The sequence below is a fragment of the Chondrus crispus genome, genomic scaffold (assembly GCF_000350225.1).
Source record: "Chondrus crispus Stackhouse genomic scaffold, scaffold_381, whole genome shotgun sequence".
Lineage (NCBI taxonomy): Eukaryota > Rhodophyta > Florideophyceae > Gigartinales > Gigartinaceae > Chondrus > Chondrus crispus.
This window is the reverse complement of record NW_005179275.1, coordinates 20,990-31,576: the sequence shown is the minus strand read 5'-3', so window position 1 is coordinate 31,576 and position 10,587 is coordinate 20,990.

Sequence of the window (10,587 nt, the reverse complement as noted above, 5' to 3'; positions counted from 1 at the left end):
CACACAACATGTTTGGAAAGCCCTCGCAGTACAGTAGTCGAAACTTGATCCATGTTCCCTCTCCTTTGTGTTGATTGTCGGGGCCTTTCTCAGCGTCACGTCCGTAGCTCTGCGGTGACGTAACCTTCATCTCACGCGTCCCGCGAATTCATCCCTGGCATACTGACAACTTCAATTTGTTCTCGGTGCTCCTCGCGGGGAAACTCCTTGTTGTTAAGTATGATAAGACACGGGAGGGTCTGAGACGTCAAAAATGTTAATTGTCACCCTTGGTTTGCTCGCCTTATCCAGACGAGCTTATTCGTCCCAACCTCAAAATGATCGAGGTATACGGTGCAAGCCCTACAGTACGAGACGACGGTCGTCGTTTCTCATCTCTTTCGAAAGACACATAAACTTTGTAGGCACGTTTTTTTAACGTCCCATCACCACTTCTTCGTCGACAAAGCATCGATTCGGGATCCTCCCATCTTCCGGCGGTGTCGCTCACGAGCGGCAATAACACATTTTCTTTTTCAACTCGATCTATCCAATCGCCGTAGGGGACGGCGGGAAGTTGACGAGCAGAGTCTCGACGAGATCATCCTGATTTCGCCTGCGGCAACGAGACCTCTTTGGTAGTTGCGCACCCACTCGGTGCAGAGTGAGGCGAACTGCGGCGCAACGGAATCGCAGATCCTCGGTCCTTCGGCGAGTGTCCCTCGATGTTTGGACATCGATATATCCTCATTCATGGTGGTACCGTCTGCCTTGATTGCCTTGGCGAAGACCCCCTCGACATCCATCTCTCCTTTTCCTGCTCGTCAGCTTTGTACGCACAGAGTTACTGTACGGCTCCGTTTCGCAGGCGTGGCTCCTCGTCCATTTTTTCAAACGTAATGCTGACGAAGTCCTCGTCGTCGCTTTGTGAGATTCACCTTCCGAACCCCCTTTCCATTAGTCTCTCGTAGTTGTAGAAGCAATCATCCATTCTTCACGTGATCCCAACAAATCTTTCCCTCGTCGTGACACACTTCTCTCCTTGCCGAACTGACCGGCGGTCTCTCGCGCGTCATCTTCGCCGATGGTGTGTGCTCCTCTGGGTTTTCATCCGCCTACTCGTCCCATTTGGGGTGGCGTGTCGACATCCCATTGTGGGGTCGCGTCCTTGTCGTAAAAAAACAGAAAGAAAGAATGGAAAAACGAGGTAACTGTGTCAATTGTATCCGTTTGGCACTTACCGATCAGCGCCTCCGACTTGTCTGGGGCGGGGGAAAAGGAGGATCAAAACCTCGCCCTGCTTTCCTCTCTTGGGAGTCGTCTCCTCGGTCTTAGTTAGACACCTGCGCGGCCGGCGGCTTCGTCATAGCAAATCGGATTTCCTCGTGAGAGTCCCCCGTCGGGGTACTGTACGTTCATAAACAACCATCCTCAAATGTGTCTGGGGCGGGTTGGGAAGTGGTGTGTGTGTGTGGGTCAAGCTCCCGTTCTCTTGTAATTGTCGAAGGCGCAAGATCGGCGCTTGGGTCTGGTGACAACAAACGTATGCGTTTCCCAGCGACGGCTTCTGCTTTCCTTAAATTTTCTTTTTAAAATAATCTCAAGGCCGCTTCACACGTGTATTTCCATGCGCTCGTCTGCGGTTTGCTTTCGTCCCTAAGTCAATAGAATGACTTGTCCCTCGTGGTGTTGGCGGCACACAACGTCCTCGTGCGACTACCTCTGCCACCGGCAGGCCGTGTCGTCACGCACAGCGTGCTTCTGACCCCCGGGTCGTGGGGCCTTGGTGCTTATGAGGCGCGCATCGCTCATTCCTTGAAACTTCCCCATGCCGTCTCGCGGCTCTCAACCTGATTCCCCTTTCTCTAGGGCTATACACGAGTCATTACGCCTCTTAGAAGACAATCTTCTCGTTTGTAACGTCTAATACTGCACTGCTGAGTGCTAGAGGCCTGCAAACTCATCCACACGCCCACAATCTCTCGAAATGTCCCTCTTGACGGGACATTCTCCATGATAGTTCGCTCGGGGTTCGAAATAAAACCAGAAAACGTGAGCTTGGTGTCGTCAATTAGCTCGTCGAGTGACGATTTCCTCCAAAGGAGTTGTTCTCAGGTAGTTGTCACTCCCCTTTTTTCCTCTCGAGTAACTTCCCCCTCAGTCTTCGCTTATTTTTGTAGAGTTGCGATTCGGGATGCGCCGCGTCGCGTCGTGCCGTCGACATCACAACCTAGAAGGAATACCAACAAAAACAAAACAGGGACTGAAGTAGAAACGACTTGAAGATAAACACTTGATCCCCTCGATGAGGACGTCGGGTAGACTTTCGTTCCTGACGAAGCCGACAAGAACGACAAAACTATTTGTCCACCCCGTACAGTATAGTTTCGCGCGTTAGATCGCGCACTTTCCCAGGCCGCTCACGCTACTGACGGTCCGACGGTCACGGCCTCGCTTCAATCTCGGTCTTCCAATTCTCGGCGAGTGACTTGCCGATCGGTGTCCGCGATGCGGGGTTGTGTTCCTGTCTTCACATAAAAAAAAGTAAACGGGATAGAACCCAAAATAGAACCAAAAAGGAGCAAAAGACCGTGGAAAACAAGTAACGCATTGGCTTGTGTCCCCTCGTAAAAACCTCATGACATTTTCCTCTCAAGTTCCTACTGACGGGTGCGGATCCCTGATCCAAACGTCACTTCACGTGCGCACCACTGCGACGCGTGATCATATGTAATTTGCGCATTGTCTCCACCTGAGACTCCAATTACTTCCTCATTTCTTGACAGGTCGACACTCGCCGCTCCGTCCATGTGCGGGGGGCGACGCAGACTTGCCTATATCACTTTCTCTCTCCTTCTCGTCATCCCCTATGATCCCTACTCCTACGACTACCCTTGTTTTCTAACTTCGCACTGCGTCCCACAGTAACTATTCTGACTTGCCAACCCTCTGACAGAGGCTACCCCGCTTGTGCGCGCGCGACTTGCGGAGGCAAGGGTAACTTCTTTCTTTGGAAATGTCCTATAACTGCGCTGCGCGGCAATGATGCGACTGGTTCCCACGTCGCGTCCTTCTTCTCATATCTATACCATTTCACCTTGAGGATTAATTCCTCATCTTGATACCCGTGATCAATGATCTTCTCTATCATGTACTCGGCGTTCTCATTTTATTCCTCGCGTCTGGGGTTAATTTCTTCTCCCTCCTGAAGATTCTCCGACTCCTCCAACTCTTCTGAATTACTTGTCCTCCGCAGGTCTTGCGGTATTTTCGCTGACGGGTTTCGACTGACAACATCTTCGTCGTCCTCTAACATCTGCGCTCGCGTGGGAGGACCTTCCTCACTCTCCATCGCATCGCGTTCTTGATTCCCCTCGCGTCCGCTGAGGAACTGTAGAGCCGGTCGTAGGCCTGATATCGACATGTAGTCCATGAGACTAGGGGCTAATTCGACTCTATCTCGCGACACGCGCTCTTCTTGGTCGCCTATGGCGATGACAACCGTGTTCTTATCTTATTTCTTGACTGCATACGGTCCCGTGGCAACTTGTGCCAGCTTGTGTCTAGGTTCTGTTGGGGTCCCCTGTTCCTTCCGGAGGGAAACGTAGGATCCTGAAGGGATGTCATACTTCGGCTTGCGAAGCCTTGCGTCGAAATTTTGCTTGTAGCGCGCTTGTTCTTTTCGCAGGCTCTTATCAGCGCCTTTCATCAGGCTTTCCAACCACGACTGCCATTTCAGGTAGTACGCTCGATTCGAGCTAAATCCTTCCAAACCTGTCTGTGCTTGTAACGCAATGCTTCTCGGCGCCCGAGCTAACACCAGCTCGAAGGGCGCGATGTTCGTAGTTCGATGAACTTGTGTGTTGTATGCAAACTTCACAGCGTCGCTAAATAGTTCCCAGTCTTTCGGATGTTCTCCAACATATTTTCGCAACGCGGAAGTCTGCGTGCGGTTAAACCTCTCAACTTGACCGTTGGCTTGCGGGTGGTACGTAGTCGTGAACACATTGCGTATGCCGAGAATTCGGCAGACGTTCTGAAAGAACCGGGCCGTGAACTGTGTTCCATTGTCGGACAGCAGCCTGGCCGGCGGTCCGTACACGAATACCCAATGGTGAACGAAGGCTTGCGCGATGTGCGCAGCTGACATCTTCTTCAACGGTACGGTTCGTACCAGTTTCGAGTATCGATCGCTGATCACGAGAATATACCGATTTCCTCGTTTAGTTGTAATTAGCTCGCCGAGGATGTCGAGGCGACAAACTCCAGCGGAGCTTTGGGCGTGAACAGCTTCATTTCCTTCGTGTTTCTTCTTAACTTCACCCTTTCCCGCGCACATGCGGCGCAATTCTTCGCGACTCCATAGCAGTCTAGGGCCATCGCAGGCCAGAAAAAATAACTTCTCAATGTCTTGTAAAGTTTCCTGCCTCCCGGGTGTCCTGCCAATTTTGCGTAATGGCTTAACCCTAGGACGCGGTCCCTTAACGATTGTGGTATCACCACTTGTACAAACTCCGCCGCGGTACGGCATAGAGTTCCTTCGAGTTCCTCGGTCTCCATGCTGAAAGTTCTCACCTTTCCGGCGTCCATTTCTGCCTTGATGCAGTTGCAGAAGGGGTCGACGGCTTGCTCGCGAATGAGCTCCTCCGGAGTGACAGCTTGGAATTGATCGAGACGATCAGAGGCGGCCGCCCCCTCAAGAGCGAGGATGTCGTCTAACGCGTCAAAACTGTCCTCGTCCTCCACTGTTCCTTCGGCCGGTTCGGCCATAAAGCATGGAATTTCGTCGTCGATTTCGTCGACGGTTTCTCCAGCGGTCCGTAATCTTGACAGGGCATCAGCTTGGCTGTTAGCCTTGCCCTTCTTGTACTTGATTTCGAAATCAAGTTCCGAGAGGCGGAGCCTCCATCGGATTAATCTCCCGCTGGGGTCGGTTACGTTCATCAACCACCTCAATGAGGCATGGTCGGTATGCACAATGAAGTGCTCGCCATATAGATATGGTCTTAGAGTCTGCACGGCCCAAATTACCGCTAGACATTCTTTTTCTGATACAGAATAGTTTCTCTCGGCTGCGGTTACGTTCTTGAAAAGAACCCGATGGGTTTACGTTGCGCATCCGGATGCGTTTGAAATAATGCAGCGCCTATTTGATAGTCTCTTGCATCGGTATCTACCGAGTACGGTAGGTCCTTCTTCGGCAGCGCCAATACCGGTGGAGCCAAGATGGCGTCCTTGAGCTTATGAAAAGCTTTTTTGCACGGTTCGTCGAATCCTTTCAACTGGACCGGTTATCCCTTCTTCAATAGTTGATTGAGCGGATGCGCGATTTTCGCGTAATGTGGGACAAGCTGACGGTACACATTACAAAGTCCCAAGAAACTTCTGAGCTGGGTCTGCGTTTGAGGATACCTCACTTGTTCCAACGCCGCGATGCGAGCTGCATCAACCTCCAATGTACCTGGCCGGACGACATGGCTCAGGTACTTGATCTTTTCGACGAAAAATTCGCATTTGCGAAGCTTGAGCTTCACACCTGCCTTCTCCAATACAGAAAGTATTTCATCAACATGAACAATGTGTTCTTCCCAAGACTTGCTGAAGATGATGATATCATCCAAATACACCAGACACGACTTCCATCGGAACGGAGAGAGCAGTATATCCATGGCTCTTTGAAACGTCGCCGGCGCGTTGGTAAGCCCGAAGGGCATTCTTGAGAAGCGATACAGACCTGAGTGACACGAAAATGCGGTCTTGTCGCGGTCGCACTCAGGGATAGGCATCTGCCAATATCCCGAAATCGCGTCCAACGCGGAGAAAACCTTGGTGTCACCAAGCGAGTCCAGGCACTCGTCCATGCGCGGTAAAGGGTACGTGTCCTTTACCGTCACTGCGTTCAGCCTGCGGTAGTCTACGCAAAACCGCATTGACCCGTCCGGCTCGGGCACCAGCAACACGGGCAACGCCCATTCTGACTGCGCTGGTTCTATCACTCCTGCCTCTAACATCTTCTGTACTTCTGCATCTTCTACTTCGCGGGCTTTAGGCCCGGCCCGATACGGGGCTTGTGCGATGGGACGAGTCGCGGGGATCAACTCGATCCGATGGACTGTTGTATTAATTTCACCAAGCGTCCCATCCCGCATCCCTAAATACTTCTTCAACATCCGACGGAACCGCTCGCGCAGCCGTTCCGGCACGTGGCTCAGGTCGAGGTCCTCCACGTCCAGCGGTGGGGGCTCAATCCGCTGCTCCGGCTTCGACGATGCCGTCGCGGAGAGCCCACTCGACCTTTCTTCTGGCTGGTCCTCGCGCGCTTGATCTGACGGTTCGCATCTTGCCTCGCCCGTAGGCGTCTTGGTGGAATTAGGAAAATTTTCCTTCTTCCTTTCTTGAATTCCGAGAACTTCACCAATGGTGGTTTTGCTCTCGAGCGCGGCTCTCGGGTGCGGTAATAATTCTGCCACCACTTGGCCTTTCTGCTTCCTGACAGGGTACGTCCTAAAATTCACAACGAGAAAAACGAAATGGCCTGTCAGGCTCAACCTGAACGACACCATTTGTGCACGTCAACCCGTGTCTTTCGTACAACGACGAGTACGGCTGAACCACAACCAAGCCCGCCCTCTTCGAGGTGCATTCCACGACGCGTTGCGTCCCTGGCTCGATAGTCGTGGCTCTCGCCACTTTTACCTTAGGGGAAATTCGCTCCCCCTGTCCATCATTCTCGTCCTCTCCCGGGACAGACTCTTCTTCCCTTTTCTCGTCGAGAACCGCCTAACTATCGGAACCTCCGAGAAATCCGCCAACTCAACCGTTTTCTTCCTTGGATAAATTGCTTCCACAAACCGGTCACAGTAGTCCGCGCCTAGAATTAGCGGGACGGCTAGTTTTTCGCATACAATAAACTCGGCTGCGGCCACAAATTTTCCAAGCCTCACAGGCATTGTAATTGTGCCGAGAGTCCGAGGTGGCCTATTGTTCGCGTCGCCAATGTCTTGGGTCGGTCCGTAGGACACTAGAGATTCCATTCCAGCCGGGAGTTCCGATTTTCGCACAAGGTTTGGTCCCGCGCAGGTACCTAATACAGACAACACCCGGCTCATCAATCCGACTGTTGGTCCAATGTCCGCGTAAACTTTGTAGTTTTTTCGCGCAAGAACCAAAATCTTCTCGGGACACTCCCTTCGCTTAACCCTGTACCAGGGTTTTCAAACTTCTTCCAGCGGATGATCTCGGGCCCGGCTCAAAATTTTCTTGACTTGGGCCGGCCCTTTGGGCTTATCCACCAATCCAACAACTTCCTCCTCGAGGCCTGATTTTTCCTTTAGAGACGGGGAACGGGGCTGAGCCCTGGGCACAGTACGTCGACCCTGTGCCTCCCGCGATTCATGCGAGATTCCCCTCTCTAGTTTTCCTGCCGCTGCGGGTTCCTTCTCACGTCGACGACGCGGGCCCCGCGACGGGCCCTCTGAAGGGTTGGTTCGGCCTCGGCGTCGAAGCACTCGGCGTGCTCGCCGTCTGCGAATCGAACCAATTCTTGACCTTCAGATAACTTGTCGATGGTATCCCTAATCTCTCCATCGAAGACAACGCCTCATAATTTCCCAAAACTCGGTGCATTTCCCGGAGGGAAAGAATACACGTTGGCGCGGCGTGCCCCTTTTCATAACAATGATAGCACACCAGTCCGTGCTTCTTGACGGGATATTGCGGCCTAGGTCCTTCACGGGCCGGCAGCCTTCCTTGATGTTGCGGCCTTCCTATCCAGTCTGTCCTTCGAAACGTCGTGCCCTTTTCTTCCATCGGAATGCGCGGAGCCGGCGTGTGGCCGCGCCCCGGGAACATCATCACTGGATCCGTGGGCTCTGAAAACGACTCCGTCGTGTATTTGGGCGTCGGTAGAGTTGAAGACCCGCTTGCCCCGTAGTCCTCGCGTCCGTAGCCCTCCGATGGCTCAATAAAATTGCCTTCGGCTACCAATGCTCCTTCATACTGATTTTCGCTGCTTCCGTGCGCACCGCGTTCATCTGACGCGGAGATTGACTCGGCTAAGTGGACGGCGGCGTGACCTTTACGACCGGGATAAGAAGCCCTCGGCTTCTTCCCCGCCCTGAACGTCGACAGCGTCTGAATCGTGACCTTCTTGGTCTTCCTGTCCTTGGCGCGGCTCCCCGAGCCATGCGCCTTCGCGTAATTAACTAGTCTCAAAAACGGAACGTCCCGATTGTCTTGTCGGTATTGAGATACCATCGGCTGGATACTTGAATCGAGTCCTTCAATGAACATAGTCATTTTTTCTTCCATCGAGTATACGTTTCCACATCGATTGCTCGCGTCCGTCAGACGGATATAAAATTCCATCTCGTCCTCAGACGGTAGCTGCTGTACTTCTCGCAATGCGAGCACGGCTTGACGGATCGCCTCGTCGGTTGCAAAACTCCTCAACAACCACTGTACGGTCTCTGGCCAAACGGACACCTTTCCGTGATGGGACCCGGCCGTCTGAGACACCGAAGTGTACTGTCTCAAGGCGATGCCGCTTAGATATTCGGGCAACAAGCGGATCGGTTGCCCCTCGTTCATTTCTTGAGTATCAAACTCTTGAACTAATTTTGCCAAAAAATCTGACACAAGGACCCCGTCCTCACCTGTGAACGTGTTGCCCTTCTTCACCTTAGGCGGAATATCTCTCCTGATTTTTCGCACGGCGGTCCGCCGGGAACTTGACAAATATGTCAGCGGGTTCCGCAAGCGGTACGTTCAGTACGAAAGTAATTTCTTGAAGAGGTAGTTGGTCGGATTCAGCTCCTCCAACTCCTCCCATCGCGGCCCGCGTCGCGTTTCGACGTCCTCTGGCTCAGCGTCCTTGTCTCTCCGCGAGGCGGACGAAGTGATCCCGCCCCGTCTGGAGGTAATTTTCTTGCCCTGCGAAATTCCTTTTCCTTCCTCTGAACGATGTTCGGAATCGCTGGCATGGTTCGACGAACCGTCGTCACCATCTTCGGAAAGGCCATTCGACTCGGTCATTGAGTCTTGGTCCTCCGGCTCGTCACTACCGTGACTCTTGCTCCGGCGTCGCAGATTCTTCTTCGAAGTCTTCGACTTGGAACTCCGCTGTACAGCGGCCTTGTCCTTCTTCGATCAACGGTCTCCTTCTCGACCCGTTGGGAGCGGCTCTGCCCGGCGACCTGTTCAAGGTCCTTGAGACGATGAGCGGCGCGGTCAAACTTCTCGTCGATACTGGCTCTAAATTTCCCCAAGGACTCCAAAGCTTGATTCGCGTCGCGCCTCGCGTCCTTGACTGAAATTTTCAACGAAGCTAAGACCTCCGGCTCCAGACCGTCGGTCGCATCACCTCGCTCCTTCTCGACGAGATACACTCGAGCCGATAGCTCTCCTAAAACAGTGTGGAACTCGGATGCTTGCAACTCCAGTTGCTTCTGGACGAGGGCTAATTCAACCTCGTCATCTCTTGGCGAATTTCCTTGCCCATCTTCTCGAACCTGTAGGATAGGTTATCCTTGTCGGCTTCAATCCCCATCAGGGATTCTTGACCTTCGGGATCCGTAGCCGTATTGGCCTGGCTTCGGGTGCGAGGACCTCGCAGGATCCTCGACGCCCTTGCCGACCCGATTCTGCTCGCCCCGGGACCGACGTCCCCGGGTGCGCTTGTCGACATCGCTCGTACGAGCGAACCTACACAAAAAGGTTACAAACAAGAATAAAAAAGAGACTCCATTACCCAGACCAACTTCCTTCTCGTAGACAAAATTCTAGGTCGGGTTTCCCGTACAAAATTCTAGGTCGGGAGACCACTTTTGTAGTGCAATGTGCCTGGCAGGCCGCAAACACAGTCCGACGGTCAAACAAAAAGAAGAAAAACAGCAACAGCAACAACCACTGCCGACGGCACGCGCTACGGAGCGTTAGAGACTCCCTTTCCCCTTGTGTGGGCTTGCGGCCGACGGTAGCTCGACTCCGACGGGGGAGTTAAGGAAATATACCCGGCCCGGGAGGATAATGGTGGTAGAGACTTGTGAAGACTTGAGTGGTCGGCGAGTGCGGGTTGGGCTTGTGTACGAGAATGTAACCGCGGTTCGCTGGGTTGTAAGGCCAATGCTCGACGAGCGTCTTCAGCACCTTGCGTATAATTCAAGGTCTTCGACGGGGGCTTGTTCAGCACTACCCGACGGGATCGTGACCGTGTAGCAACGCTACTACCGACGTGTTACCCGATGGCTAAAAACACCCTCACCAGCGCGATCGTGATCGCGCTAGGCGGTACCAACTCTGTCTTATACAGTAAGACCTTCGTCGGAGGCGTCATTACAACAGCCTTCCGACGGAACTTGAAACAGTAGCAGCGTTACACAACGTGTTACCCGATGGCTAAAACACCTACACCGGATCGGTCGCAACCGACTCCAATGGAACCAACACAATTAAGGGAAAATGAATGTAGAGATAGAAAAGGTAAAAGGATAAGGAAAAGGAATGGGACCCAGAGCAATAGAGGATGTCGTTAGCAGCGTAGAAGTGAAGCGCGTCGCATGAACGGAAGCGGTCTTCGACGAAGGCGAGATCTAACTCCGGCAACTCGGG